This window comes from Lissotriton vulgaris, chromosome 6 (genome assembly GCF_964263255.1).
Source record: "Lissotriton vulgaris chromosome 6, aLisVul1.2, whole genome shotgun sequence".
Classification (NCBI taxonomy): domain Eukaryota; kingdom Metazoa; phylum Chordata; class Amphibia; order Caudata; family Salamandridae; genus Lissotriton; species Lissotriton vulgaris.
The window spans coordinates 751,157,714-751,183,835 of NC_141694.1; positions in this window are offsets into that span (position 1 = coordinate 751,157,714).

The window sequence follows — 26,122 nt, forward strand, 5'->3', positions numbered from 1 at the left end:
GCTGCCTTCACGAGAAGATAGGTAAGGGGTATTTGGCCTGTGTGCTACTATTTTATGGTTTTGGGTTAACAAAGGTCTGGAGGACGGGGAGGAGAGCGCAGGGGTAGTGATTTAGGGTAGGGGAAGTTTTGGAGAACCGGGGGGAGCGCAGGGGTAGTGATGTAGAGATTAGGTTAGGACAAGGGTTGGGGGCTATAGGGGTTGTGCAGAGTTAGGGTTTTAGGGTTTATGGAATGGGAAGGGCTGGGGGCCGGGGGGGTCACATAGTGGTAGGAATTTAGGGTTAAGGGCAGGGAAAGGTCCTTGGGCTGTGGGGGGTCATGCGGGGGTAGGGTTTTAGGGTTTAGGGCAGGGGAAGGCTAATTTATTTAGAAGGGTTGGGGGCTGGGGTGTGGGGTGCGGGGAGCCCCAGGGAACGGAATTAGTGTTTAGGATAGGGGTCTGAGACACATGCCACGCATATGCCTTTAATATACATACTTATACAAAAGAATTCGTTGTAAAGGCATGTGTGCTAAAGGCATATTCATTAAAATAATCTGTGTGGTAAAGGTTTGCGTTGTAATGGTATTCAAGTTGTAACACATGCATGTTAAAGGCATGCGTTACAATGGAATGTGATGTAACATCATACATCCAAGAGCAACCATCTGGAAACTCTAGCATACTCTCTAGAATAGGTTAAGGGACAGCTTATTCATCGCTTTGCTGAAATTAAGCTTCACTCTAAATATAGTCCTAAATAAGCTAAACTCCAAGAAGATGAAGACAGCCCACATCACTGCCATTCTCAAAAAGCCCACATTGCCAATTGTAGCCACTGGCACTGGTGGGAACTAGTTTATATGCACATGTGCTACTCCAGAATATTGTCACTCACAGTGAATATAGTCAATGTTCTTCCATTCAACCTTTGATACATCCATATAACTCCAATAAAATGCATGCAAACTCAACAACATAAGCAAGATAAATTGGAAGAGAAAAAAGAAAGCATGCTGCTGTAAACACGATGGGTATATGCTTGCAGTGATGAAACTAAACATGGCACCGTGAGCACATCTTGAAGAGCTCTGTAAATAGACTATCATTGTTTTAAAATTCCAGCATGGCAGCCACATTTGGAACCAATATGTTGGCGATGTTGGAATGGCAAAACAATAATACCCAATACCCAATGAACAACACTATTTAACAAGGGTCCCCTGGTTTAGAGGAAGTGACCATGTAAGATGCGCTGTAGTGTAGTTCCTATTTTCCCAACAGGCTCTGCGCATTGGAATAACATAAACAGCAGTGTAGACGTAGGACTGAGGTCATCTAGGTCTCTACTGACTATGTTGAACTTAATTTAGGTTTGCGCCAGCTAGCTCAGAGGTCACTGGAAACTTTCTTGAATGAATAGGGAGGGATAAGCTTCCCTGGCTCAGACAAGAAGGGATTCAGTTTCCGACAACCATATAACATGACAACTTTGCTCCCCCAGAATAAGAGTAAATCTCTAGAGTTGTGTGAAAACAATAGACAGCTATTTCACTCAGTCAAATGTGCGTTCTTAGTTTCACCAGAGTGCAGAGAAGAGAGAGACAGGCGTTTTCAATAAAAGGTAATTTTTATTTAGCAGTCTTCCTTCTCATGCAAGAGAAATGAATTGCCACAATTGCAATACTTAATATTAAGTAAAGTACGTACAGTAAAAGGAGTATTATGAAATAATACTGTAAAAGCATTGATATGGTTTCTTAGCCATAAGACACTTTAAAATGGATAAAATATATACATACATATATACATTGACTAACGTGCTCAACTGGTGCTTCTAAAATACGCCTACCCCGGTGTACCTGACCTAAGCCTAATACGAGGGAAGGAGTAAGTAAGTAGCAGTTTAAGTTAAGTTGGTTTTGCCAAGAATCTGATTCAAGAATTCTCTTTAAGGGTTTAGTCAGCACTGTACCTTAGGAATAGAATGTGGGAGGTCTGGTATCTCTCTTTCAGGACTCGATATCCCAGTCACCTGCAAGGGTAGGCTGGAAACGCCGGAGCTGGATTTTCTCGGCAGGAGAAAAGACAGCATCTTTCTCAGCACGTCAAAGAGGAGGGGCAGCGTCCGTGGGCTTCTCGCATCAGCTGGGCTCTCGGCAAGTAGATAGCTGCTGTGCTCCAAAACCACCACTGTGTGTTTGCTTAAGGCAACGTTGGTATATTTATACCTGAAAGGTGCCGAGTTTGACGTAAGGTTTGGACATAAGACGTCAATAAAATGTCACTAAGAACTGGCCGTTCTTACAGTGCTCGCAGGAGTTCTATTACAAATCAAAACAAAGCAAGTGGGGATTTCCCAGGTTGCTGGAGGTTTGGTGTGTTGAAAGAACTCGTTGTGCTTTCTAGGAATCCAAGGAAGTAGCTTTTGCTGTGCCTTGGACTGCAAGGGGAATTTACTTAAATATGGATCTGATTCTTATGCCATTTATAGGGATATTATTGATTATAGCCGTACAAGGGCATAGAATAGCAATATTGATTCAGGTTCCTAGATAAAAACACAATACCCACTCCACGATCTAATGTCCATCATTACTAAAACTAAGCAATAGTAAACATTTAAATGTGCATGTGTATTCCAACCCACCCCAAAATACATTTTTGCATTTGAAATGGTGTATGCGAAATACACGAAAGATTATTGGTACTGTACGTTTATCAAGCAGTGTAATCATTCAGTAAAAAGGATGCATATATATTTAGCTGAACGATCTGCGAAAATTACACATGAAATGCCTCTTAATACAGAAAAGAAGGTCGAGACTATTTCATCACATATAAATTCAATTGCTTGTAAGTGTGCTAGAGGCTGAGGTAATATTTTGTCTCTAGAATTACTAAAAATAGAAGCTCTGTTCTTTAAGAATATTTCTACTTTAAGCAGAGTACATGTGCCAGAAAAAAGGGTAAATATTTTGGAATTTTGAAAAAAAAATATTTCCAAATGTTTTCAGTAGCTTTTGTTTATCAAAGCTGAAGGCCGAATTCAGAGTTCAGGGGAACGCTGTGTGCCGGTTTGCTTAAAAAGTTATTCTTTCTGTTCAGGGGAGAACATCATTTCAGACAGATGTGCAAAAAAGCAGTCTACAGCTTCAGGTGAAAGTTCGACCATGGTTGAAAATGCTGCAACGGGGCAGTCGTGAGAATGATTGCTATCATCGATGTCAGGATCAGCAATGCTCACAGAAAGTCGTACCTGGGTGATGTTGCTCTCATCTCGTGTTTAACTGCCACCTAATCGTAGTGGTGAAGTTTCAATGAATGCCGTCATCAGGATTGGTAACCGCTGGGGAGAACACGATGCATGAGCCGTTACAGGATTTAGCAAAGTACCGATATCCATTGGTACTGCTGATTGTAGTGTAAGACAGGTGTCCAACACGCATTCTTCTCCGCATAGCATACATCGAAGCACTGGTAAGATGCAGTTTTGCCATATAGGTCTGAATGAAGGAAACCAGGTCATATTCAGATCTCTTAGCCTGGCTAATCCAAAGACTTTAGTTATGCGGTCCCGATAGCGTATAGCTAGGATCGTTTCTTCCATCGTTGCTGGTTAACAGTCCCGAAAAAATTGTCTTAAATACATGTGCGATGCCACTGGTATCTGACATATTTAGAATTTGGCTTAGCATTTCTACGAAATGCACGGGGCAATTAGTTGATAAAAGTGTATGTATCTCTGCTGTTGTCCTTGCAACTTGAAGATCATACGTTTCTTTTGATGACATTAAAGGCACGGTTGTCTGTAAAAGAACAGACTTCATTCTGCTTAAAGTATCAATTCATATAGAAGAGATATTCAAAGAAGGCCAAATCGTCGCCTCTGTATCAGGAGGTCCGTTTGGATACAATACTTGCATACAGCAAGTGACCATGAAACTAACGCTTACGAGATATGCTTTCCCTGGCACCATGCCACAACAGCTGTGGTCCGTTATTAGAACGTAACTCCCGTTAGAAAGTTGTCTAAAGAATGTCTCTATCTGTGTTGCAGGTGTGCCGTGCTGGTGGCATGAAAGGTTATTTGAAGTCCCCTCACAGGCCCCATGCAAATTAATACCTTGGCACAGAAGTATACCGCTTAGTGATCGTTTACAATTATTACCACTAAGAAATACATTCTGGTTCTTGTCACTATAACATGTGTGTGTATAAGGTAATTTCCATGATGACTTAATGTACCCTTTACCCAACCTTTCATACTGGCCTGCTGGTATATACTCTTGGCAATTTTTAAATTGGAAAGTTGTTATCGGAATTGTGATTATTCCGTGTATTATCCATTCAATGACAGGTCTTTCTGACATTGTCAATGGTAATCGCTCAAGTTTTTCAATGCTCAGAATCGTATAGTCTGCTCCTTTTTGTGCCAAACTGATTTGTTTATCAGTAAGGTTAAAGATAGAGAATAATGACGTTGTGTTGATTAAACGCCATGGCACGTAGCCTGAACGCAGGTTTTGCAACGTCCAGCCTAGCTGTACAATAAAACGTAATTGGGACTGACCGTGTTGTAACATTAGCAAGTCCTGATCTATTATATCGATAGCAGTTGATACAATACTGTCCAGTGAATATATTCTGGAGGACAGAGTCATTAACCCATTGTCCACAACAGAAAGCGATGTTTCCAAATTAATACGATCAATTTCTCGTATTTTTACTCTGCTGTCTCAATTTGAGTTACTTTCCAAGCTTCGTTGTATGCAGCGTATATACTGGCCGCTTGAAACGTTTTTGACGCTGTTTGCGTGGTCCATTATGAAATCGCGCAAGTCAGCACCGTCTTTAAGTAAAGTCAAGTGTTGCTTAATTTCTGCCAGTGTGGATGTCTATAGCCATTCAAGGCATAGTTTCCTTACACTGTATGTTGTTACTATCCCTGGATGTTGTCTCTGGGAATATCTAGGGTCTGGTCTGGTCATTTTGAACCCCTGTATTTTGTTCAGGAATCTATCTTGACAGTTATTTGTCTCAGTTGGCCAGATTAACCACTTTTTCCAATCAGGATGTGTTCTGTTTTGGTGTAAAATTTGGGATACGTCTATCTCAATATTGTTGTCTTTAATATAAGCTAGGCCAAGACAAGTAGTCTGTTGAATGGTGTCAATCAAGAACATTATTTGTTCTGGGATCATGCAGGCTCAAAATAATGCTTCTAAACCTTGGACCTGCCATTCTTTTGTACCCCAGATGGTTTTTGTTTCAATGTTGTTTTTCCAGAAATCAAAACCAAATGTAATCATTTTTTTATAAAATGTTTCCGAATAAATCAATTTAGTATTTGTCAACATAGTTTTTATCACTGTTTTATCTAACAGTTTATAATAAAATGTTTCTGCATCACTTGTGTTAAACCCTGAGAAGTATGCGAATTTCTCATAAAATGTTTTCGAACTACTTTTAGGTGGAGTTGCACAATGTTCCCATTGATTATACTTAAAAACATTTCTAGGTTGAGCAGATTTATGCAAATAGTGGTGTGCATAGTGGTTATAGCAGTACATATGTTCATAGTTCGATGAACCCTGTAAATAATCATGTTCTGTAAATTTTGCTGACATTACTAAATCTGACATCATATTATTTATGCTTTCAAAGTCCCAATCATCAGAGAATGTACTTGGTTTTACAAAGTCATTTAATGAAACCTTGAATTGGTGTGGATATTTCAAGAGTTCGACCGGGCCATAGATTTCGTAATCCATTTTGACTCAAACTACCCCACCGGGTATTGGAATGGCTGTGACATTCACTGATGATAGTTCTCTTTTCTCGATGTGAGATGACTTGTGTGGCTTTAGGACCAAGTTGATGTTCTGACTTGCTGTGTCCATTGTACTGTATTTTCCCTCAATGAATTTTCCCAAACAAAGTACCATGATGAGCCAAAGCAGGAGGAAAAGAACACACCCAACACAATCCAAAATTCAATCCATGGAGAAATCAGATAGGTTTCTTTGAGTTGATGACAGAGTTCTGTTGCTTTGTCTTTAAAAGTTTTTGTTGCTGGCGTTTCTTCAGGTTCGCTTGGATCTTCAGAAAAGTTATTGAAATTGATGAAGTAGCCAGATGCAGTTCTGTCAATTGTTGGAATTGCTTTTTCAATATTTCTTTCATTAGCATAGTCTGAGGCTACATTGTTGTAGACTGGTGTTTCTTGACGAACTGTTTCAATTTGTGTTTCAAGAGACACAAGTTCCATGGCATTGTTGCATAGTCCTTTTTTATTCACTGCAGGTTTATCAAATGTGATTAGTCCCTCAGTTTGAACCTCTTGGATTGTAGCAAGTTTTGGAGTTCTGCTAATTCTTGGGAGTCCACTGGGCCTACTACTTATTATTGGCCACATGATTGTGGTTTTACCAGGTCGATGGATACAACTCGGTTCTCCTTTTTACCAGCAAAGGGCGGTAGTACAACTGATCTTGTTCCGCTGACAGCTGAGACAGGTACTGCTTTTCTGTAAGAAGGCCCAAATTCCTTCTTCACCGGGATCTTCTCTCTGACCAGATCCCCAATCTTTGGAATCCAGACAGGTCTTGCTGTGACAGGTGGTGTATCTTCAGTGGTTGTTGGCTGTTGTTTTAACTTTATGTTGCTCAGTGCTTTTCTTGTTTCATTTAAGTCCTGTAAAACAGCCAAACGATCTTTGATGTCAAAGCATTTTTTCTTATCTTCTACCACTGAAGTCTGACTATCTAAATCCTGAATATTCATTCTAGTTCCGAACAATAGTTCGTATGGGCTGAAACCTTTTAGAGAATTTCTTGGCAGATTGTTAAGACTACGTTGGACACTTGTTAAATGTTGGACCCACCCATCACCCAAACCTAATACCTTTGCCGTTATAGATTGCTTTATGTCTCGGTTTTTTCTTTCCACAATCCCATTTCCCTCAGGATGGAAGGGACAAGAGTACCGCAACGCAATGCCCATGCTGGTCATGGCCTCCTTATAAGCTCGAGAGCTAAAAGCAGGACCCTGGTCAGAATGTAGCATGCCAATTGCGTATGTGCCGATAAAGACTCGCAAATCTTTTATAACAGTTCTGGCGTCAGCTAAGCGCTGGGGTCTGTATTTTTAAGTGAATCTAGTCTTAAAAGAAATTAATGCGACGCTGGAATTTACGTATAGATAGCCTTATGCTAACTACAGAAATGGCCATGGCAATACTCCGGTTGGCTCGCTACTGCGATCTCTGTTGCAGTTTGGATAGCTCTTTGCAAATTTATAATGTTGCAGGCTCATCCCCGGCCACCAGTATTCTGATTGTAATTCTTTCAGAGATTCCTTGATCTGCTTGTGCCTCGGACCTTCACCCATGTGTGCGTCTGCTATGAAGAAGACTTTCCTGTTCATGTTTGGAATTACTCTATCCCCCACTCCAGGGATTCGAGCAAAAGGAACGGAGTTTGCGTCAATTACGTATGTATAATTGAGTGGATAGTTCACGGGTAGTGCTGCACAGTCGCCTTTTGAAGACGTTTTTACCGCCAGCATGGTTTCCCCGTCTATGTATTTTTCTGAACGCTTTTTTGTGGCTACGGAAGCCGGTTGAGTTGCTTCCGCTGTGGCTGTATTAGCCAATGAATTCCCTGCAACGTGAAACCCATCACGTTGATGACTCAGTGTGTGTATCACGTGAGTCTTCTGTAGTTCTTTATGTAAAAGAACTACCTGTTCCCAAAGCTTCTTATGCTTTATCGTGGCACCTGTGTCATCGTTTTGAACCCAGTTCTGCAAGTCATTATTGTAAGATTTGATGCAGAAATGCGAATCGCACACTATTAGTGTCGGGAATTCACGATCGGCATTTTCAAGCGCCATCTTTAAAGATCTGATTTCAGCTCGCTGAGCCGAACAGTTCTTCAGTGATTCAGTTTTTGTTATTTTTGGTCTGAATTTACCACAGCGCCAGCGACCTTAAACAATCGCACATGCTGCATTGTATGATTTATTATCCACATCGTAATGTTGTACAAATCTGTCCGTATAGATTATACAAGAGTACTGTTGGAGAGGCAGAATTTCGATTGGCAGAGGATAATCTTCTTCATATTTCAAATCATTCAGTTTTTTCATGTTCGGGTCAAAATAGTATGTCACGTCTTCTGCAGCAAGAGAATGTTCCCACTGTATCCATTTTGGATCTAGTGCCACAGTTTTTAGATTAACTGGGGTGAATAACGCCTCAAAGGCGGATTCTGCTGTAAAAACAGTTATTCTTTTGCCTTGGGCTTGGGCTCTTTCTTTTGCGTTTAGTGCTTGGAGTACAGCGCACTTCTCTAAGAAGTTGTCTGCTAGGCTTTTGCCTTCACTTGATAATTTATATCCTAAAAATAGGACAGTTAGATGGGCAATTCGTGACTTTTAAAAGTTGAATTTGTAACCCTCTTCTGCGAACCCAAGTATTATGGAGTTCACTGTTTTCATGTGAGTATCCAGGTTGTCATCTGTGAGATAGATGTCATCGACATAAGATAATGCCTCATCATCATATATTTGTAGTAACTCTGTTACTCTTGCTGAGAATAATCCTGGGCTATTCTTGAATCCCTGTGGGAGTCGACAGAATTTTTCTGTGACCCCATTATTGAGAAAGCGGTTAAATACCTGCTTTCCGGTGCGATATTTTGACAAAAGAATCCATTAGACATGTCTATTGTTGTTTTGTATTTTTTGCGAATTATGTTATTCATTAGTGCTGCACTGTGCAAATTGTGTACGGCAAATGTCTTGCAACATGAGTTAAGGTGTCTGTAGTCCAAGACTAGACAATATGAATCGTCTGGTTTGGAGACAGGAAACAAAGGATTGTTCATTTGAGAGGTGCATGTTTCAATCACCCCTTGGTATTCAAGTTGATCTAAGATCTCCCTGACCTGTTTTTTAGCCTCTTGCTTAATTGGGTACTGTCTTTGTGCAGTTGGTTGACATTTTAACTGGATTTTGTGAGGAGGAAAGTCCTCATCCCATCCTACATGATTATGCAGGTGCTTGGGCTACTGCCCATTTTCTCGCATATATGTATTTTCTATGTATTGGAATATGATTTGAGAAGGCAGGCATAATCATTTCTTCGCCATGAGGGCACTCCCTGACAAACTCTGGTGGCCAGTCTTACTCAGCTAATAGGATGTCATAGCCTTTGGAGAGGTTATCCCAAAACAGACCCCTTACCTTCCTAGTCTTATCTCCCTCTATACGCAATATTATTTTGTATATTTTATGAGGTTCGCTAACTCTGGTATCTGCAGTTTCCACCTGAACGTATTAATTTGTGTCCACTGTCTCCAGATGATTCATCAGGATCTTGCGAGCTATGGTCACTTCTGCTGCGCTGTCTAGCATTGTCTGTGCCCACTCTCCGTTTTTCAGCTGTGTCCTCAGTATCCTCAGCATGTTTAATTATTTTAATACTTGCTACCTTCTTTCTTGGAAATTGTAATTTTTTACTTTGAGCAGGTTCCTTGTCTTTGGACTTGACATGCTCTTCCCTGTGTTCTGACCGTCCTCTTCTTTCTGATTTCTGCGAGGAAGTCTGAAAAGATCGAGAGGGACGTGTATCAATATCTTGATATCTATCAGGCTTTTTCAAATTATCCCTATTTCTAAGGTTGTATCTTTTTTCAGAGGGCTCCCTTTGGGGAGACTTGTGTTCTCGGTTCGGAGTTCTTTCCGTCCGCCGAGGAGACCTTCCTCTGGACTGGAATCTTTTTTCTTTGGGAGTGGATTGTTTATTTCCATCCCAGCTCTTTTTTGGAGTGTTTAGATTATTTTTAATAAATATCTTTTCAGGATTTTCAAGTAGTTGGGGTTTTACCGGTTGAAATTCCCACGGTATAGTTAGTTGGGCTCACTATAACTTGCGCGTGTAATGCACTGCTGATGACATCACATATTACATCACTCATGACAAGGTCAGTGACATCACTCATGACATCACTGTTGATTATAGGGTTTTGAACACCGCCACTGTGAAGAACAGGTACCCTCTTCCGCTCATCTCCGTGTTATTGGACCAGCTCCGCAAGGCAACGGTGTTCACCAAACTTGACTTGCGGGGCGCCTACCATCTTATAAGGGTTCGACCCGGGGATGAGTGGAAGACAGCTTTTAGAACCAAGTACGGCCTGTTCGAATACACGGTGATGCCGTTTGGACTGTGCAATGCGCCGGCGGCATTCCAGTTTTTCATCAACGAGGTCCTCAGCAGATACCTAGACCAAACGGTCATTGTATATCTGGATGATATTCTTGTCTATTCGGAGAACGGGGCAGAACACATAGAGCATGTAAAACAGGTGCTTCAAACATTGCAGGAGCATCGCCTGTACGCTAAGTTAGAGAAATGCCAGTTTAGTACCCCTGAGGTGGAGTTTTTGGGGTTCATTATCTCGGAGGGAGGTATTCGGATGGACCCAAAGAAGATCAAGGCCATTGAGACCTGGCCAGTGCCAACAACGGTGAAGCAGATACAGGTGCTACTGGGTTTCGCCAATTTTTATCGGCGGTTTATAACACATTTTTCAGACATAGTGGCACCTATGACCCGCCTTTTAAGGAAGGGAGTCCCTTTTGATTGGACCAGTGAGGCTCAAGATGCCTTTCAACCACTGTTGAAACATTTTACTTCCGCGCCAGTATTGGTGCATCCTGATCCGGCCCTGCCGTTTTTTGTAGAGACTGATGCTTCTCTGTGTGCCGTGGGTGGGGTGTTGTCACAACGTGATGAATCCTCTGGCCATATGCACCCTATAGCGTTCTTTTCCAAGACTCTGTTGCCGGCGGAACGCAATTATACTGTGGCTGAACGTGAATTGCTTGCAGTGAAACTGGCCTTTGAGGAATGGCGCCATTATTTATGGGGTGCTAGGCATGTTATCACCATTTATACCGACCACAAAAATCTAGAGTTCTTCCGTTCAGCCAGGGCGTTGACTCCTCGCCAGATGCGGTGGGTCTTATTCTTCAATGAATATGACTTCGTAATAACGTATAGACCTGCGGCCCAACAGATCAAATCCGATGCTCCTTCTCGGATCCATGTTGATCCTAAGGAAGAAGGCTCGTTGAGTAACAGTAGGGCTATGATTGCAGAAGAAAGGATCATAGGGGCCTTGGCTGTGGAGGACTTCCCAATACTCCAGATCATTAATCCCGTGGCTATGAAGCTTGAGTTGCCGCCAGATTATGGAGTACATCCTGTATTTCATACATCGTTGCTAAAACCCTACATACCCTCGGCTCAGGCGTTGCCTCCACCTCCGCCGGTAGTGGTGGATGGACAAGTAGAATTCGAGGTTCAGGCTATCCTGGATTCCAAGCGGGTAAGGGGTCGCCTCTTTTACCTGGTGGATTGGAAAGGGTATACACAGGAGGACAGGACGTGGGAACCAGCTGGGGGGGTGCATGCACCACGTTTGGTTCGGTTATTTCATAGACAACATCCATCGAAACCCCGCCCAATTGGGAGGATCATTGGGGGGGGGTACTGTTAGGGGTCAGGCAGGTTAGTCCCTTTTCAGTGACCATGCCTTGAAATCACATGACCAGTGACATGTAGTATAAAGGTATGTCCTACCTTTACCTCACTGCTTGAAATCTCCATTATTGGATTCCGGTTGCTGGCTGCTGTTCTAAGACGCTTTTCTGCTGCTTGACCCCCTTTTCCCATTCTTCCTCACGGGCTCGTGAGAAGATTGCCTGTTGGTTTTGCTGTGTCTCTAATTTTGATCCTCTTCCCCCTTCTTGTCCCCTCCCTGTAGCTAGTTAGTGTTGGGTCCCGGGTAGGTTCCTTCCCTTGTATTTCCCTTTGTTTGCTTTTTCCCAGCGTAGTGGGGTGGTGGGTGTTCGGGGGCTCCCGTTCACTGGTCCGTTAGATTGCTGTTTGCTCGGTGTGCAAAGGCTTTAGTAACCGAACGCTAAGAAGCCCACGGATGTAATCAGCGCGTCTTTGTTTAGACGCCAATTCACATCGTTATAGGCGGACGTGACGTTTTGGGTCACTCCGCGAGAGTTGTGCCACTAACGCTGGGGTTTGCCTAGGATTCCACATGCTACAAATCTGTCCCGGTCCCCCTCCCCTATAAGTCACATTAAAGAAGGGTTTTTTTTCTGATACTTGTCGAGTCCAGTACAAGTCCTTTTTTCCCCTCGCACTGTTTTTTAAGGGCACTGTTTATGAGCTCCCGATTGGCTGTGAGCATCTGAGAAGTGTATTTTGCATCTCCCGTGCACCCTGCATTGGTGTTTTAATTGTGCCTTCACGAAGCTGAGCCTGCGCTTCAAACCGGTAAGAGGGGTTGCTTGTGTTGTGTCAGGGCATGGTCAAAGGGGCTGGGACCTAACTCTGTGGAATATGAATATATAAAAGGGTTGTCTTTTCTACAGGTGCAGAAGCGTGAAGGAAGAAGGGAGCAGTGTCCTAGTGCTTCATAAGGGTGGCAGACTTGGTGTCTCCTCAACATTACCACCCTCTTTTCAGGTTCATTGGCTCACTCATAGTGGTTATCCTGTGAGTGGTCAGTAGGCAGGGGAAGGGGACTGGTGCATGCTACGTTCCTGCAGTGCTCGGGCTGGTTGGAATCCAACAGTACCTTGGGGGCTGACACAATTCATATGTTTTTCTCTTGCTCCAAACTGGCCAAGTATCTACAAGATATTGAATCATTTCTTGTCCAGATTACTGGTAAAATGTTGATGCTAACACCCACCTTAATGATCCTGGGGGTCGATCAGTCGCAAAATGTGGTAGCTGGGGATAAAGCTGAAGTTGGTTTCTTGTTTATCGCTATGCCTATTTTTGAGCGGTTATCACTTCTCAATGGATTCGTCCTGATTCCTCCACATTTATAAATTGGAGGGCTCGGCTGCTGGCCATATACAATATGGAATCAGCTGTGTATAAACTAAAATGTCGTAGAAGACGCGAAATGGGACAGAAAATCTGGGCCCCAATCACAGATTGGATTGAATGAATCTTCTTTCTTCTCTCTTTTTGGTTTGTTTGCCTTTTTTATTTTTTGTATTTTGAGATAGCCCTCTCTTTATATTCTCCATTTCATTTTCTGCTTCTTTTTTCTCTTTTTTTTCTTTGGGATATTTTGTGCTAAATGTTATGTTTGCTTCAACCTGTTTTGCCATAACTTCTGTATGTAAGTGCTTTAAAAAAAAAAGTATTACAAAAAAATAAGATACTCTCACAATCTTCCCGTTAGAATGTACAACAATACGTAGACAAACTGCACTGTAGCCCACAACGGAGGAAGATCAAACTGCTGACATTACCCCCTCTGATTCCTCTACACACACAAATACCCACACTCAACCACCATAACATTATGCACAACCATCCACACTAAGGGAGGTTGATTTCTCAGACGGTTAATAAGTTTATTTTATACAGTGACTGGGATGAATTTGAACATGTGATTATTTTCAATCACTGGAAACCATAGAGGGCATCGCCATAATGTCAACTCTAGAACCCAGTAAAGTCAATTTGTGTTCTAATATGGAAAAAACACGAACCGTCAAGACTCTATCCATGACCCCAAGATGGCCCCCACGATTTCCACACTGGCCTTCCATACTAATTCCAGGAAGTACTGGCAATATTATACCTCCACCCCCTCTGGCTCACCTCAGGATGGGAGGTGTGCAGGCGCATGACACGCCACAAATGAGGGAGTAAGAGACCCCCAGGACACGTCCTACTTTAACCGGGGTAAGGTGAATGATTACTTTTAACTCTCCGGGTCTACTATAATACCTTTAGGTTGCGAATGAGCGGTTCGCTCGGTTGTAGTCCCGTAAGGCCCAATTTTACTCTGAAACGGATGAGTGATCGAATCTAACAATAACAGTGGGAATTGTTTTTATAAAGGCAATACACCAAACAACACATTTCCTATTGTCTTCAAACATTGAGTGTGTATGCAAAGGTAACATCCTAGGATTGGATGTTGCAACCAAAAAATTGTCACAACTAAGACACCATTGATTATCCAATGTTTTTTGCGACTAGCTGAGATCATGTAATAGATAACCTGATGCCCCATGAGGACTGTCATTTTTGTCACTAAATCAATAGAAAAAGTGTCAACATCAGAGTAAAAAAAAAGGTTTTTTCCACATTGGTGAAGCTGCATGCGTGTTCCCACAAATTTTCATCTTGAACTACACCATGGGGGCATTATATAAGAAGATATGCATAAGAAACAATGATTCCTAATACTCAACATTGTCCTACTTTTTACCAGAATCAAAAAAATACTGTGTATGTGTTCTTTGTTCTGTCTGTCCCTCTTATCGTTCAGGTCAATTTGATAAACAAGGTAGACTCTTACTTTGTTACATATGGTATGACTGATTACTTCAACTACCTGCACACATTAAAAATCAGTCAGGCAGTAGTGTAGGTTACTTCTCTTCGTTCCTGATGAATTGCCAATAGACCCCCTTGGGGCTAGAGCAGGCAAGAAACATGTTAACCTCATGTTTTAGAAACTAATCACAACTGTTCTTTAGGACCATTGTATCCCACACGAGCATCACTGGTTTTAATTAGGTTAGTGAGCCTCACTAGTAAAGTTCACTCAAACCTGGCATAACTGAACCTCTTTTTAATCACTCTTCTCATCACACTACTCTTCACTCCCCACAATTCTGCCCTCATCAAATGGCATAATCAAAAGATCCCTGGCAAAGAGCCCCCTCGTGGATGCCCGTCGGGCTTTGCAGCACCAGCCCGACGAGGAGCATGCCGAGTTGATGATGCATGACATCAGTGTGTGAGGGCATTTGCTCCTATTGGAGCATACTCCACTGACCTGACTATTAGCACTTTTACCTTGTCCTCGGAACTACACACACTTGTGTCTACGCCATTGAATGAGGGACCACATATGCTGGACCTTACCAATAGCTCCTGGTTACTTTTGTTTAAATGGTTGATTGAAGCTATCCCACCAGGGTATTCAATCCTCAGATTAGATAGGGTAGGCAGGCTGGGAGGAGGACTGGCTATTGTATACAAAGTAAAGTATCAGGGTCATTTGGAGACAAATCAATGTAGTAATTCTTGCAAGGTGCTATAGTTTACTATTAAAATAGCACCTACTATCTCCGTTGCTGGAAGGCTAGTCTATAGACTCCCAGGACAACTTTCTCGACCAAAATAGCAAACCTTATAGAACCACACCTAGTGAAACGTAACTTTACCATCAGGTGGGACTTCCATTATCATTTTGAGGACACTGCCAATGGAGACTTCATGGTACTTAAGGGCATTCTGGCTGCCTCGGGCTCACAGAGTTGGTCATGGCACCTACCCATCTAGCAGGATGATCCCTAGATGAGACTATCAGTTCATGAGATGCTTCCTTCCTGATGGTCAGACCACAGGGAAGTTTCCTTTTTACTTACCCTTCCACCTTTTCAAAAGGAGGATACACTCACCAATATCAAGACCTCCAGAAGGAATTGGAAGAGAGTTTCACCAAACCCTTTGCTAGTGCTCTTAAAAGCAAGACTTATACTGACCATGAGAATTTGAATAGAGGGGTGGAGGATTTCCCAACTTGGTTGTGCTCGTCAGCTGGTGAGGTAGCACCCGTACGGGAAGTCAATTTTAGAAGAAAATTGCTGGCGGCAACCTGGCTCACAGAAAGATTAAAGCTTCTCAGACAAACTTGTCCTCGCCAGGAATGTGCCTGGAGGAAACATTATGAGGTGCAGGAAAGGTGCTAACATAAGATAGCTATTCGAGACTAAAAACTAGCTTTCAGAGAAGAAAACGCTATCTACTGTACTAACAAAATTGAGTCCACTAATTCCTCAAAAGAACTTTTCAAAATCATTTAACAGTATCTACATCTCCGGCCCTCCCAGAAGTAAAAGGCACACAAGAGCTCTGCAATACGTTAGCAGATTTCCTCCTACTGAAAATTTTAAATATCTATACAAAGTGTGAGGCTCCTAATACAGAAGTTGACACCGTGTTGAGCCTAACTAGACAGCTGCAGCCACACTCCTCAGAATGCATAAAGGATAAGGAAAAATATGTGAAGATGATCACTGGTTTCCCTCCTCTTACACCCGAACGCATTGAGTCACATCTCCTCAACATTAAATAGGGATCGCCTCTTAAAGCATGTGCCCTGAGAATTCTGCAAAAGGTAGCAGGTACGGTAGATCAACCAATATCATCTATTATGAACAAAGCCATAATCTCAGGATGCTGCCCTTGTCTGTGGAAGGAGGCAGTGGTGAAGTCACTACTCAGGAAGACCAATCTTGACCCCAATGACCTCAAGAACTATTGTCCATTTCTCTGCAGCCGGTCCCAGCTAGATCCTGGAGAAACACCTCAATAGTCACTGGATGGCTTCTGTGGAGGAACAGAGAAATCACCAGTGGCGGTTGGTAGATTTGATTTTTTTTTTTTTAAATATATATTTTTTTTCTACAGTACACACATTGTATTACATATATTATACATTTACCAAATAACTTTAGATTTATGATTTACCATATCTGGTTTGATGACACTCCTCACACTTTACATGGCTTCAACAAAATTAAAGATAAGAGCAAAGTACTAATTAAAAAATATGAAGTACATTTTCGCAGCATATATTTAAACTTATGGTTACTAGTACCTATAATTCCTATTACATTTCACATGAACATAAATTGCACTACAGTGCCATAATCTCCTTCCATTTCGCTATTGGCTCCCATATTTTTAAACCTAACCTTCTTCCCCTTTTCCCTTACGTGCATAAATTGCCTTCTCAAGATTGTACATGGCTAGTAAATTTGACAGCCAAGTTTGCATAACCGGGGGGTCTTATCCAACCATGCTCTTGCTATTGTCAGCCTCAGTACTGCGGAGGCAATAAACATAAATTCCTTATAAACAAGATCTCCCCCGTGTCCCTCCCCAACAAGATTAACATAGGTGTCAACTGTGACGGTTGGTAGATTTGAAAAGTAGTGTGTGCAAATTTAAAATCAAAGTTGTAACCCCTGACGAGCCACCCCCCAACCCTCCAATTAATTGCCCAGTGACCTGTTGCATTGTACTGGTTTTGGGTGCTTGAAGGCTTCCAGGCCCTTCAGGGGTCGATATAATTCCACAAATTGTTTCTGTGTGTTTTTAATTTGTTGTTAATTTTATTTTAATGTGAAGATTTGAACAGTGTATAAAGCACAATGCCACCAGGGAGCTTTACATAGGGACAAGAATAACGTTTTAAAGGTTGAATGTGCAAACACAAAATGAGAAATAAGAAAAAGATTGCATAAAATGGATAAAAGCCTTTTCAATAACAAAATATATGATACTATTATTGCAGCTACAACTACCGCTATTACTTCTAGAGCCTTGTACACATTGCAGTACTTCACAGATGTTAGTAAAATATTACCCATAGTGCTTCCTAAAACAGAACAAGCATTACGTTATTTTGTTTATAGTAGGTTTTCAAGGTGTAATTTATCCCCATTTGCTATCACTTAAAAATAGTACATTAACACAAGAGGCTACATCAACCTTCTAAACTAATGATTGAACTTAACATTTGCCACCAAGACTTGAAGAAATAACCGGGGTCTAATTACCTATATCAATACTACTTGTTTTCCCTGGCATAAGAAATGATTTCCAGTGCACACCCGGCAATGCACGCCCCGTTAGCGAGGCATGTGCGAGTCATGTGCCTTTCATCTTTCATACATGCCATCCACATCCGTTTTAAGTGCCTGGGCAGACCAATGTCCCACATGCCACTTGCAAGGAGTGAAACAGGATGAGGCCACTTCCAAATCGACTTTACATGCTGTTGTCAAGCTTAGATAGTATTTCTGTCCTGCAGGTGCTATAAAACGCAAGAGCAAACAGGGAGAGTGCAGTCCTTAGTGAGAGCAGACCTACACAAAGCTACCACTTTCACTCCTTGACAGAACACCCTATAAAAATGTAAATTGTACAATGTGCAGAGAAAAGATGTTTCTTGGAGGGTGAAAAATGGATTACTGGGCCTGGGTGGCAGATAATAGCTGACTGTTCAGAGGGTTCAAGGCAAAGCCTGCCTGTCTCTTTGGTGCACACCATATGCCATATTCCCCAGTCAGCCGGTTCATGTTATGAGACCGAGGGGAACGCTGGGTGATAGGAAATTTGTGCTGGCACGGTGACCCCAGATAGAAATGTGAAGAAAATGTGATTTTTTTTGCAGAATTTTAAGGGATTCTGGGTACGAAATGTGGGATCCATGCAAGCCACTCCTCTCTGAACTCCCCCGGGTGCCTACTTTTCAGAAATGTCTGGGTTTGGTACGTTTCCCTAGATGGCCGCCTAGCCCGGGACCAAAAACGCAGGTGACCCCCTTTCAAAACCAGGGTGTTTGTGATAGATAATTCTGTTGTCTCCACAATATTTTTGGCCTCTACCCTGTCGCAGGTACTTGGCCCACCCACACTAGTGAGGAACCATTTTTAGTGGGAGACCAGGGGAAAGCTGGGTGGTAGGAAATGTTTGTCACCCCATTGGTCCCACAACTTTCCCACACATAAATGTGAGAGAAATGTGACGTTGTTAGCTAAATTTGAGGTTTGCAGGGGATTTTGGGTAAGAAAACAGTGAAGGATCCACGCAATCCACACCGCCAGCCAAGCACCATCCATGCACACCACCAGCCAAGCACCATACCTGCACACCGCCAGCCAAGCATCATCCAAGCACATCGCCAGCCAAGCGACTAGCCACACACACCGCCAGACATGTGCCATCCACTCAGATCACAGGCCAAGCAATAGTTTACGCATCCCGCCAGTCAAGCGTTAGTCCACACACACTGCCAGCTAAGCACAAGTCTACACACACTGCCAGCAAAATGCAGGTTCACCTACAGCCAGCCAAATACCAGTAAACACAGACAAATACATTCTGTTGAATTATTCATGACCAGGACCAAGACACAGCACCTGACCAATAATAGGCTCACACGCTACGAGAATGTGAACCTTAGGAGGTGTTCTGTTTTGAATCCTGACACATTGATGCCGTTGCCAACCACACTTGATGAAGTTTGCGCGGACCATGATTGTCTTGAAGTGACTGAGCTTTGCACCAAACCGAGACCTGACATTGTTGATGAACCATTACTTTACCTCGAAGAAATTTTCTTTGTTGATGGTTCATGCCTAAGAGGCAGTATTGGTCAATTGAGAGCAGCATTTACTGTATGTACCTTTACGGGAGTAGTTGAAGCTGCGTGCCTGGAAGGAGTATACTCTGCTCAGGTGGGTGAGATCATTGCTTTGACTCATGCTTATTTAGCAGCAGACCAGATTTGAATTACCATTTACACTGACAGCCAGAACGGGTTTGGTGTGGTTCATGACTTGGGACAGTTATGATCCCAGAGAGGTTACATGACATCGTCTGGATCACAAATCCAAAATGGGGAGTTCGTGAGGTTGCTTCTAGAGGCCTTACAGCGCCCTAAAGAGATTGCGGTTGTAAAATGCACGGCTCATGGAAAGGGGACAGATATCGTGTCACTTTGAAACCGCTATGCGGACGAAGTTGCACGTTTCTATGCCGAACAGGGTTGCTCATTTACTGAGAGTCATGTAGAAGGGAGCCAAGAAAGAACTAAGTTCAACACAATGTTGGCCATGGCAGATACTTGGGATGAGCTCAAGTGCCTGCAGTAACAGGTTTCAGACCAGGTGAAGAATGCATGGATCAACTCAGGCTGCATGAAGGGAGATGTGGACATTTGGGTTTTGAGTGATGGAAGGGCGGTGTTGCCTGATGAGTTGTTGAGCCTGATGGCAAGACAGATTCATGGTGCGGTACATCTGGGAAGAGATGCGATGGTGCGAGTGTTCAGACAAACGTGGTGCAATCCACGATTCCGTGCAGTGGCTGAGGCTGTGTGTCAGAGATGTGTTAAGTGGCAACAAATGAACGCTGGAAAGAAAACTGTGATTATGATGAGTCACTTTGGGAGGTCCGGGGGACCTTTCAACAGGATGCAGTTGGACTTTATTGAGATGCTCATGTGCAACAGGCTGAGGTACATCTTGGTAGTCGTGTGTGTGTTCTCACAGTGGGTGGAGGCTTACCCGACTCGTAGGTGCGATACACTCACAGTGGCTAAGCTGTTGTTGAGGGAACTCATTCCTAGGTTTAGGATTCCAACCTCTTTGGAATCGGACAGAGGAACACACTTCCATAACGAAATCATGAAGATGCTTTGTACAGCGCTGAATGTTGATTAGAGAGGCTTCTGGGATAGTGGAGCAAATCAATGGGACTTTGAAAGCCCAAATGACAAAAGTGTGTTCATCCATGTCACTGAAATGGCCTGATGCTTTGCCTCTGGTGTTGATGAGTATTCACAGTACCCCAGACAGGAGAACCGGTCTTTCACCTCATGAAGTGCTAATGGGGTGGGCTATGAGGTTGCCAGCAGTGCCATTGACAGCCTTGATAAGCATCACAGATGATCTGATTCTTGATTATTGCAAAGGACTCGCTGTTGTCATCCGTTCTGTGTCTCATCAGGTGTAGGCTGCTGTGGTTCCGGCTCCAAGTGATCTCTGTCACGACCTGAGTCCGGGGGACTGGGTGCTGGTTCGGAAGCACGTGAGAAAGAGCTGCTTGGATGTTCATTGGAGGGGTCCTTACCAAGTAATATTGGTGACGAACACAGCAGTAAAGTGTGGAGGATTGCCGAATCGGGTGCATGCTTCTCACACCCGTCGAGTTTCAGCACCCTTCAAAGAAACAGCTCCTCTCCCAAATGAAAATCCAGCTGAAGTGGCAGGGCCACAGGAGGGGACAAGCCAAGCTGTGAGGGTGTCTGAAGAAGCTGGTTGCTCACTAGACCAAGCTGGGGAGGGTCATGACGGCAGCGACACTGAAACTGCATCAGAAAGGGGAAGTGACTGTGTAGGTGACCCAGAGTCAGACTCAGCTGAGATAAGTTGTGAGCAGGGTAAGCAAAGAGAAGGCAGGAGAACCAGCAGAGCAGAAGAGCAGTGGCCGGAGAGACAGAGGCAGCTTTATCTGAGACTGGTCTCTGAGAGGGATCTTGCTCCGATGTCTGAGGAGTCTGAGTCGAAGGCGAAGAAGGGCAAGCTCAAACGAGGGTGCCTTGCCGGAAGTATGCGACTCCAAAGTGGACATACTTTGTGACTGATGCCAGGAGTAATGAGATCGGGGAGACTGAGGACAGTGACAGTGATCAGTACCAGTCCTAACGTGAAATTAGACGTGGTGTTGTTGGTGCCAGGTCTGGAAATAGAAGGAGTTTTAACCTTCACCGTTTCAAATCCCCCGATATTGAGAAGAATTCGTAACTTGATATTGAATAGACTGATATTTCCTACGTTTGGAGTTGAAAGTCCATCTCATGAATCTATTGTTCTTCGTCTACAACTTTTGCAACATGTTCTAGAAGCTGTTGGAGCAAATCTTATTTTGGATTAAAGAGACTTTGTTGTATATAAGTGCAATTTACCTAGATCCGTGGAAGAAGAAGATATTTAGGGGCTTTCCACAAGAGGACGGAGAAGGGTTAAGGTTGTTGTTTGCTCGCTGTAAATAAGGAACTGAAATAAAAGGGGACTTCCAGCTTTCTGAAGTGTGGTTCAAGCTAGTGAAGCAGCTGAAAAAGTAGTGACTCTTGAGCATTGCTGCTGAAAAAGAATTGCAATAAATCCTGAGACCATGGAGGTTGGAAACCCACATTGTAGTGCTAGGTGCACAGTAGGCACACTTGTAGGAGGAGTTATACCCTTCATAATTGTAGTAGTTGTAGTTTCGTATTTAGCACCGCATGAGCAGGCAGTGGAGATAGAGGGAACACCTACACCTACTACTCCTAGCAAGAAAGAGGCCAAAATAGGGGACAAAGGAGCTTTGCTGTTAGAAGAGTCAAAGGTTACACGCAGATCTGTCTTAAGGTGACTTTAAGCTTAATGCCTATGCAAAGTTGTTGTATGAATATATTGATGCAATGAATGCGAAGGATTGTTATGTGTGTTTGCAATTGCCTGCTTCAGTAGATGAGGGCATCAGATACCATCATCTTCCATTGACATATGGTATTTCATGTAGTTTGCTGCTTAGCATTTTCTATGGACGAAATAATTTTGAGTATTTCTTTTCAAATTATGATGCAGTTCTTCATGAAGTCCCAGCTTATAAGCATTTGAATAAGTATGATTACTACAAATCAGAGGATAGACTTAGAACGTATTTCATTCCGACCCAAGAGTTGGATGCATCTTATGCTCATCGCCATAATCTGACGTGCTTGTTGTCAGATGTGGAGAAAAAATTCATAGATCAAGTAGAAGATAGATACAGGAAACAAAAGCAGTTGCGAGATTCAGGACAGGGTAGAGTAGACTGGACAGATGAAGAGAAATTACATAAATCGAAAGGGAGTTATGGTCCGATAGCTCTAGATGAAGTGCAGAAGAGGAAGTTGTGCATAAGTCAACCACAGACATATTATGAGAATGTTAATGTGGGTCAGACCACATGTGAGCACACCTTCACGTTGGAATATTATGCAAAGGACTTTTTGCAAAGTGTGGTGCTGATAATTACAACTGTGTATTTTGTATGTGGGAGGAATGCTTATGTGCGATTGCCTGAGAAATGGTATGGTACGTGTTATTTAGCGATCATTTTTCCTAAGATTTATCATACAGAAGATTTGGAGCTCTTAAAAGGAGGACAGCATGCAAGAGTGAAGCGAGGTGAAAGTGCAGCAGCTGTGGTTGGAGATATTTTTGGAGCAATGATACCAACATTGGGAGTGATTTTGACTGATTTGAAGATTAGAAGGTTGCCGATTGTTGTGGATGAATTGTCCATGAATACAGCTAAGTCGTTGATGTTGGTTGAAGGAGAGATGTTATCGATAGGGACGATGGTTTTGCAAAATCATCTTGCTTTAAATCTCCCTCTGGCAAAACAGAGAGGAGTCTGTAAACTTTAGAAGGTCCAAGAGTGCTGTAGTTATATACCAGATAATATCAAAGATCTCGAGAAATATATAAGTAACATCACTGCAATCCATTATGAAATTGAAGACTTGACTGAAGAAACTGTGTGGGAGAAAGTTGGCATGTGCCATCCACTCAGATCCCTGGCCAAGCAATAGTTCACGCATCCCGCCAGTCAAGCGTTAGTCCACACACTCTTCCAGCTAAGCACAAGTCCACACACACTGCCAGGAAAATGCAGGTTCACTCCCAGCCAGCCAAATGCCAGCAAACTTAGACAAATCTGTGTCAATTGCATGCTCCTGAGGCGGAAGCCGGGAGAATCTCTGTTAGACTTTTAATTGTTTTAAACTCTTGCGTGTGAATAAATACCGTCTACCTTTTAAAACAACTGCCTTTCTCCTGCTCAGCAGACCTCAGCGCTGACGTGGGGAACACACCCTCATTGACGCCAGCCGAGGGGAATCCATTGCGCTCACGCCCACCCCATCTGGCCACGCCCCCTTGCAAGTGTATTTAAACGCGCTCTAAAACACTAGCGCGACTTAAAGAAATTGCATGCTCCTGAGGCGGAAGCCGGGAGAATCTCTGTTAGACTTTTAATTGTTTTAAACTCTTGCGTGTGAATAAATACCGTGTACCTTTTAAAACAACTGCCTTTCTCCTGCTCAGCGGACCTCAGCGCTGACGTGGGGAACACACCCTCATTGACGCCAGCCGAGGGGAATCCATTGCGCTCACGCCCACCCCATCTGGCCACGCCCCCCTTCTCACTACAAAAATGTGTCTACCCCGGAAGCGCAGCGGACGAGTGCAGCGGGCACGCCGATTGCGCGCCGAAGGCGCGCCTAAGTCAAGCCCGTCTGCGCCCGTCCGCGACCGGATCGCGTCCGGCGCCGGCCACGCTGCCAGTGAACAGTCACACTCAAGCAGGATAGTCTGGACTAGTAGTGAACTACTAGCACTTAACTCTGCCAAACCTTGTCAGGCGCCCAGGCTCGACCTCTCAATCCCTGACCTTCCCCCTTCCTGCTCACTGTGCAACAAGTCTCTGTGTGTTGTTCCACTCTCAACAAACTCCTACCCTAAAACATTGAACCATCACTCAGCCAACATCCCCACCGCCTCATTCAGAGCTGGGCTACTGAACTGCAGATCCCTCCCTAAACATGCAGATGACATCTATCTGCTGTTAGCTGACTCTGAGTGGGACGCCCTATTTCTTACCGAAACGTGGCTCAACGAAGACAACCTGGCCTCCATTGCTTTAGCTGTTCCGCCCGGATTCACTCTAAGCCTCTCCAATAGAGAGAAGAACAGAAGAGGCGGCGGAGTGGCTATTATCTTTAAAGATAAATACACCCTGGCCTCTTCCACACCTACTACCCTCTCTGGCATAGAGGGGCTACACTTCTGCCTCCAAATCAACCCTCAAACGTCCTTAGCCGGCCTGATAATATACAGACCCCCGGACTGCTCTCAGTCCCATACCCATGAACTTATGGACTTTATAGTCCAAAACACTCTCTCTCACCCACACTATATTGTAGTCGGTGACTTTAACGTTCATGCAGACAGATCTGACTGTCTTCTGGCCTCCCAACTTATTAATACGCTACAATCAGCCAATCTAGTCCTAATCACCCCATGTCCCACGCACCAGGCAGGTCATATGCTAGATCTCATCTTCTCTAACATATCGGACACTACAACTAAACCCCGATGCCACTTTTATGGACAGATCATTTCCTTGTCCCTTTCCTAATCTCATTCCCTGCCCACTCTCAAACAACAGGAAAACGCACGTATGTGCGGAAGAAATGGGATAACTTATCAACCGAGACCTTATGTCCCGCTCTCGCAGCTGCCCCCCCTCTACTATCATCAGACGTGAACTCCGATGCGATGCTACTGAGTCACTGGATAAGCAGTGCAGTAGATGCTATTGCTCCTCCCAAAGTAGCCACATCACGAAGAGAATCCCCATCTGCTCCCTGGTTCTCCATAGAACTGATGGCTGAAAAAAGCAAATGCAAAAGACTAGAACGTCAGTGGCGGGCAAACTACTCCGAATCAGCAAAAATCTGCTACAAAAAAGCCCTACACAGCCTTCATCAATCCATAAAAAAAGCAAAAAAACTGTTCATCGTATCCTCTTTTCAACAAGCGGAACAACCCAGTAAAGACATTTTTAAAATAGTTCAAACCTTCTTTAAACCCAAGGCCATCGAAACAGAAATTATCCCCTCCGCCAAACTTTGTGAAGATATCTCTGATTTCTTCGACAAAAAAATCCTGAAGGTCTATGACTCCTTTACCCCCTCCGAGCCAACAACTATGGCGGACCATGACAATACTGAGCTGCCTACCCCTCCCCTAACTCTTTTCCTCCCGATCACCCACGAGGAGGCACTGAAAGAACTACAAAAATGCAAATCAGGCGCTCCTGATGATCCCTGCCCCCCCAAACTATGGAAAATGATGTTGGATGCCACGATGGGACCACTCCTACACAGCTGGAACATGTCCATTGAGACTGGCACGTTCCCTGACTGTTGGAAACATGCCACTCTTCTCCCGTTGAAAAAAAAACCCAATGGTGCCCCCGATGACTTGCGCAATCTCCGCCCCATCTCCCTACTAGCAGCCCCAGCTAAAATGCTCAAAAAACTAATTCACCGCCAACTTAATAGTTTTATCGAAAAAAGAGGTATACTACACGAAACACAATCTGGCTTCAGGGCTGGCTTCAGCACTGAGACTGCCCTCATCGAGGTTGCTGAGTCAATCAGATGGTCGCTAGATTCAGGAGCATCAGCCATGCTGGTGCTCCTGGATCTATCTGCCGCCTTCGATACTGTGGATCATGGTAGAATGCTGCTCAGATTGAAGGACATAGGCTTGGAGGACAAGGCATTGAGCTGGATGCACTCCTATCTTACAAACCGCTTTCAGAAAGTAGCACTGGGCACCTTCTCCTCTAAACCAAAACGGCTGTGGTGTGGTGTCCAGCAAGGGTCTGCCCTCAGGC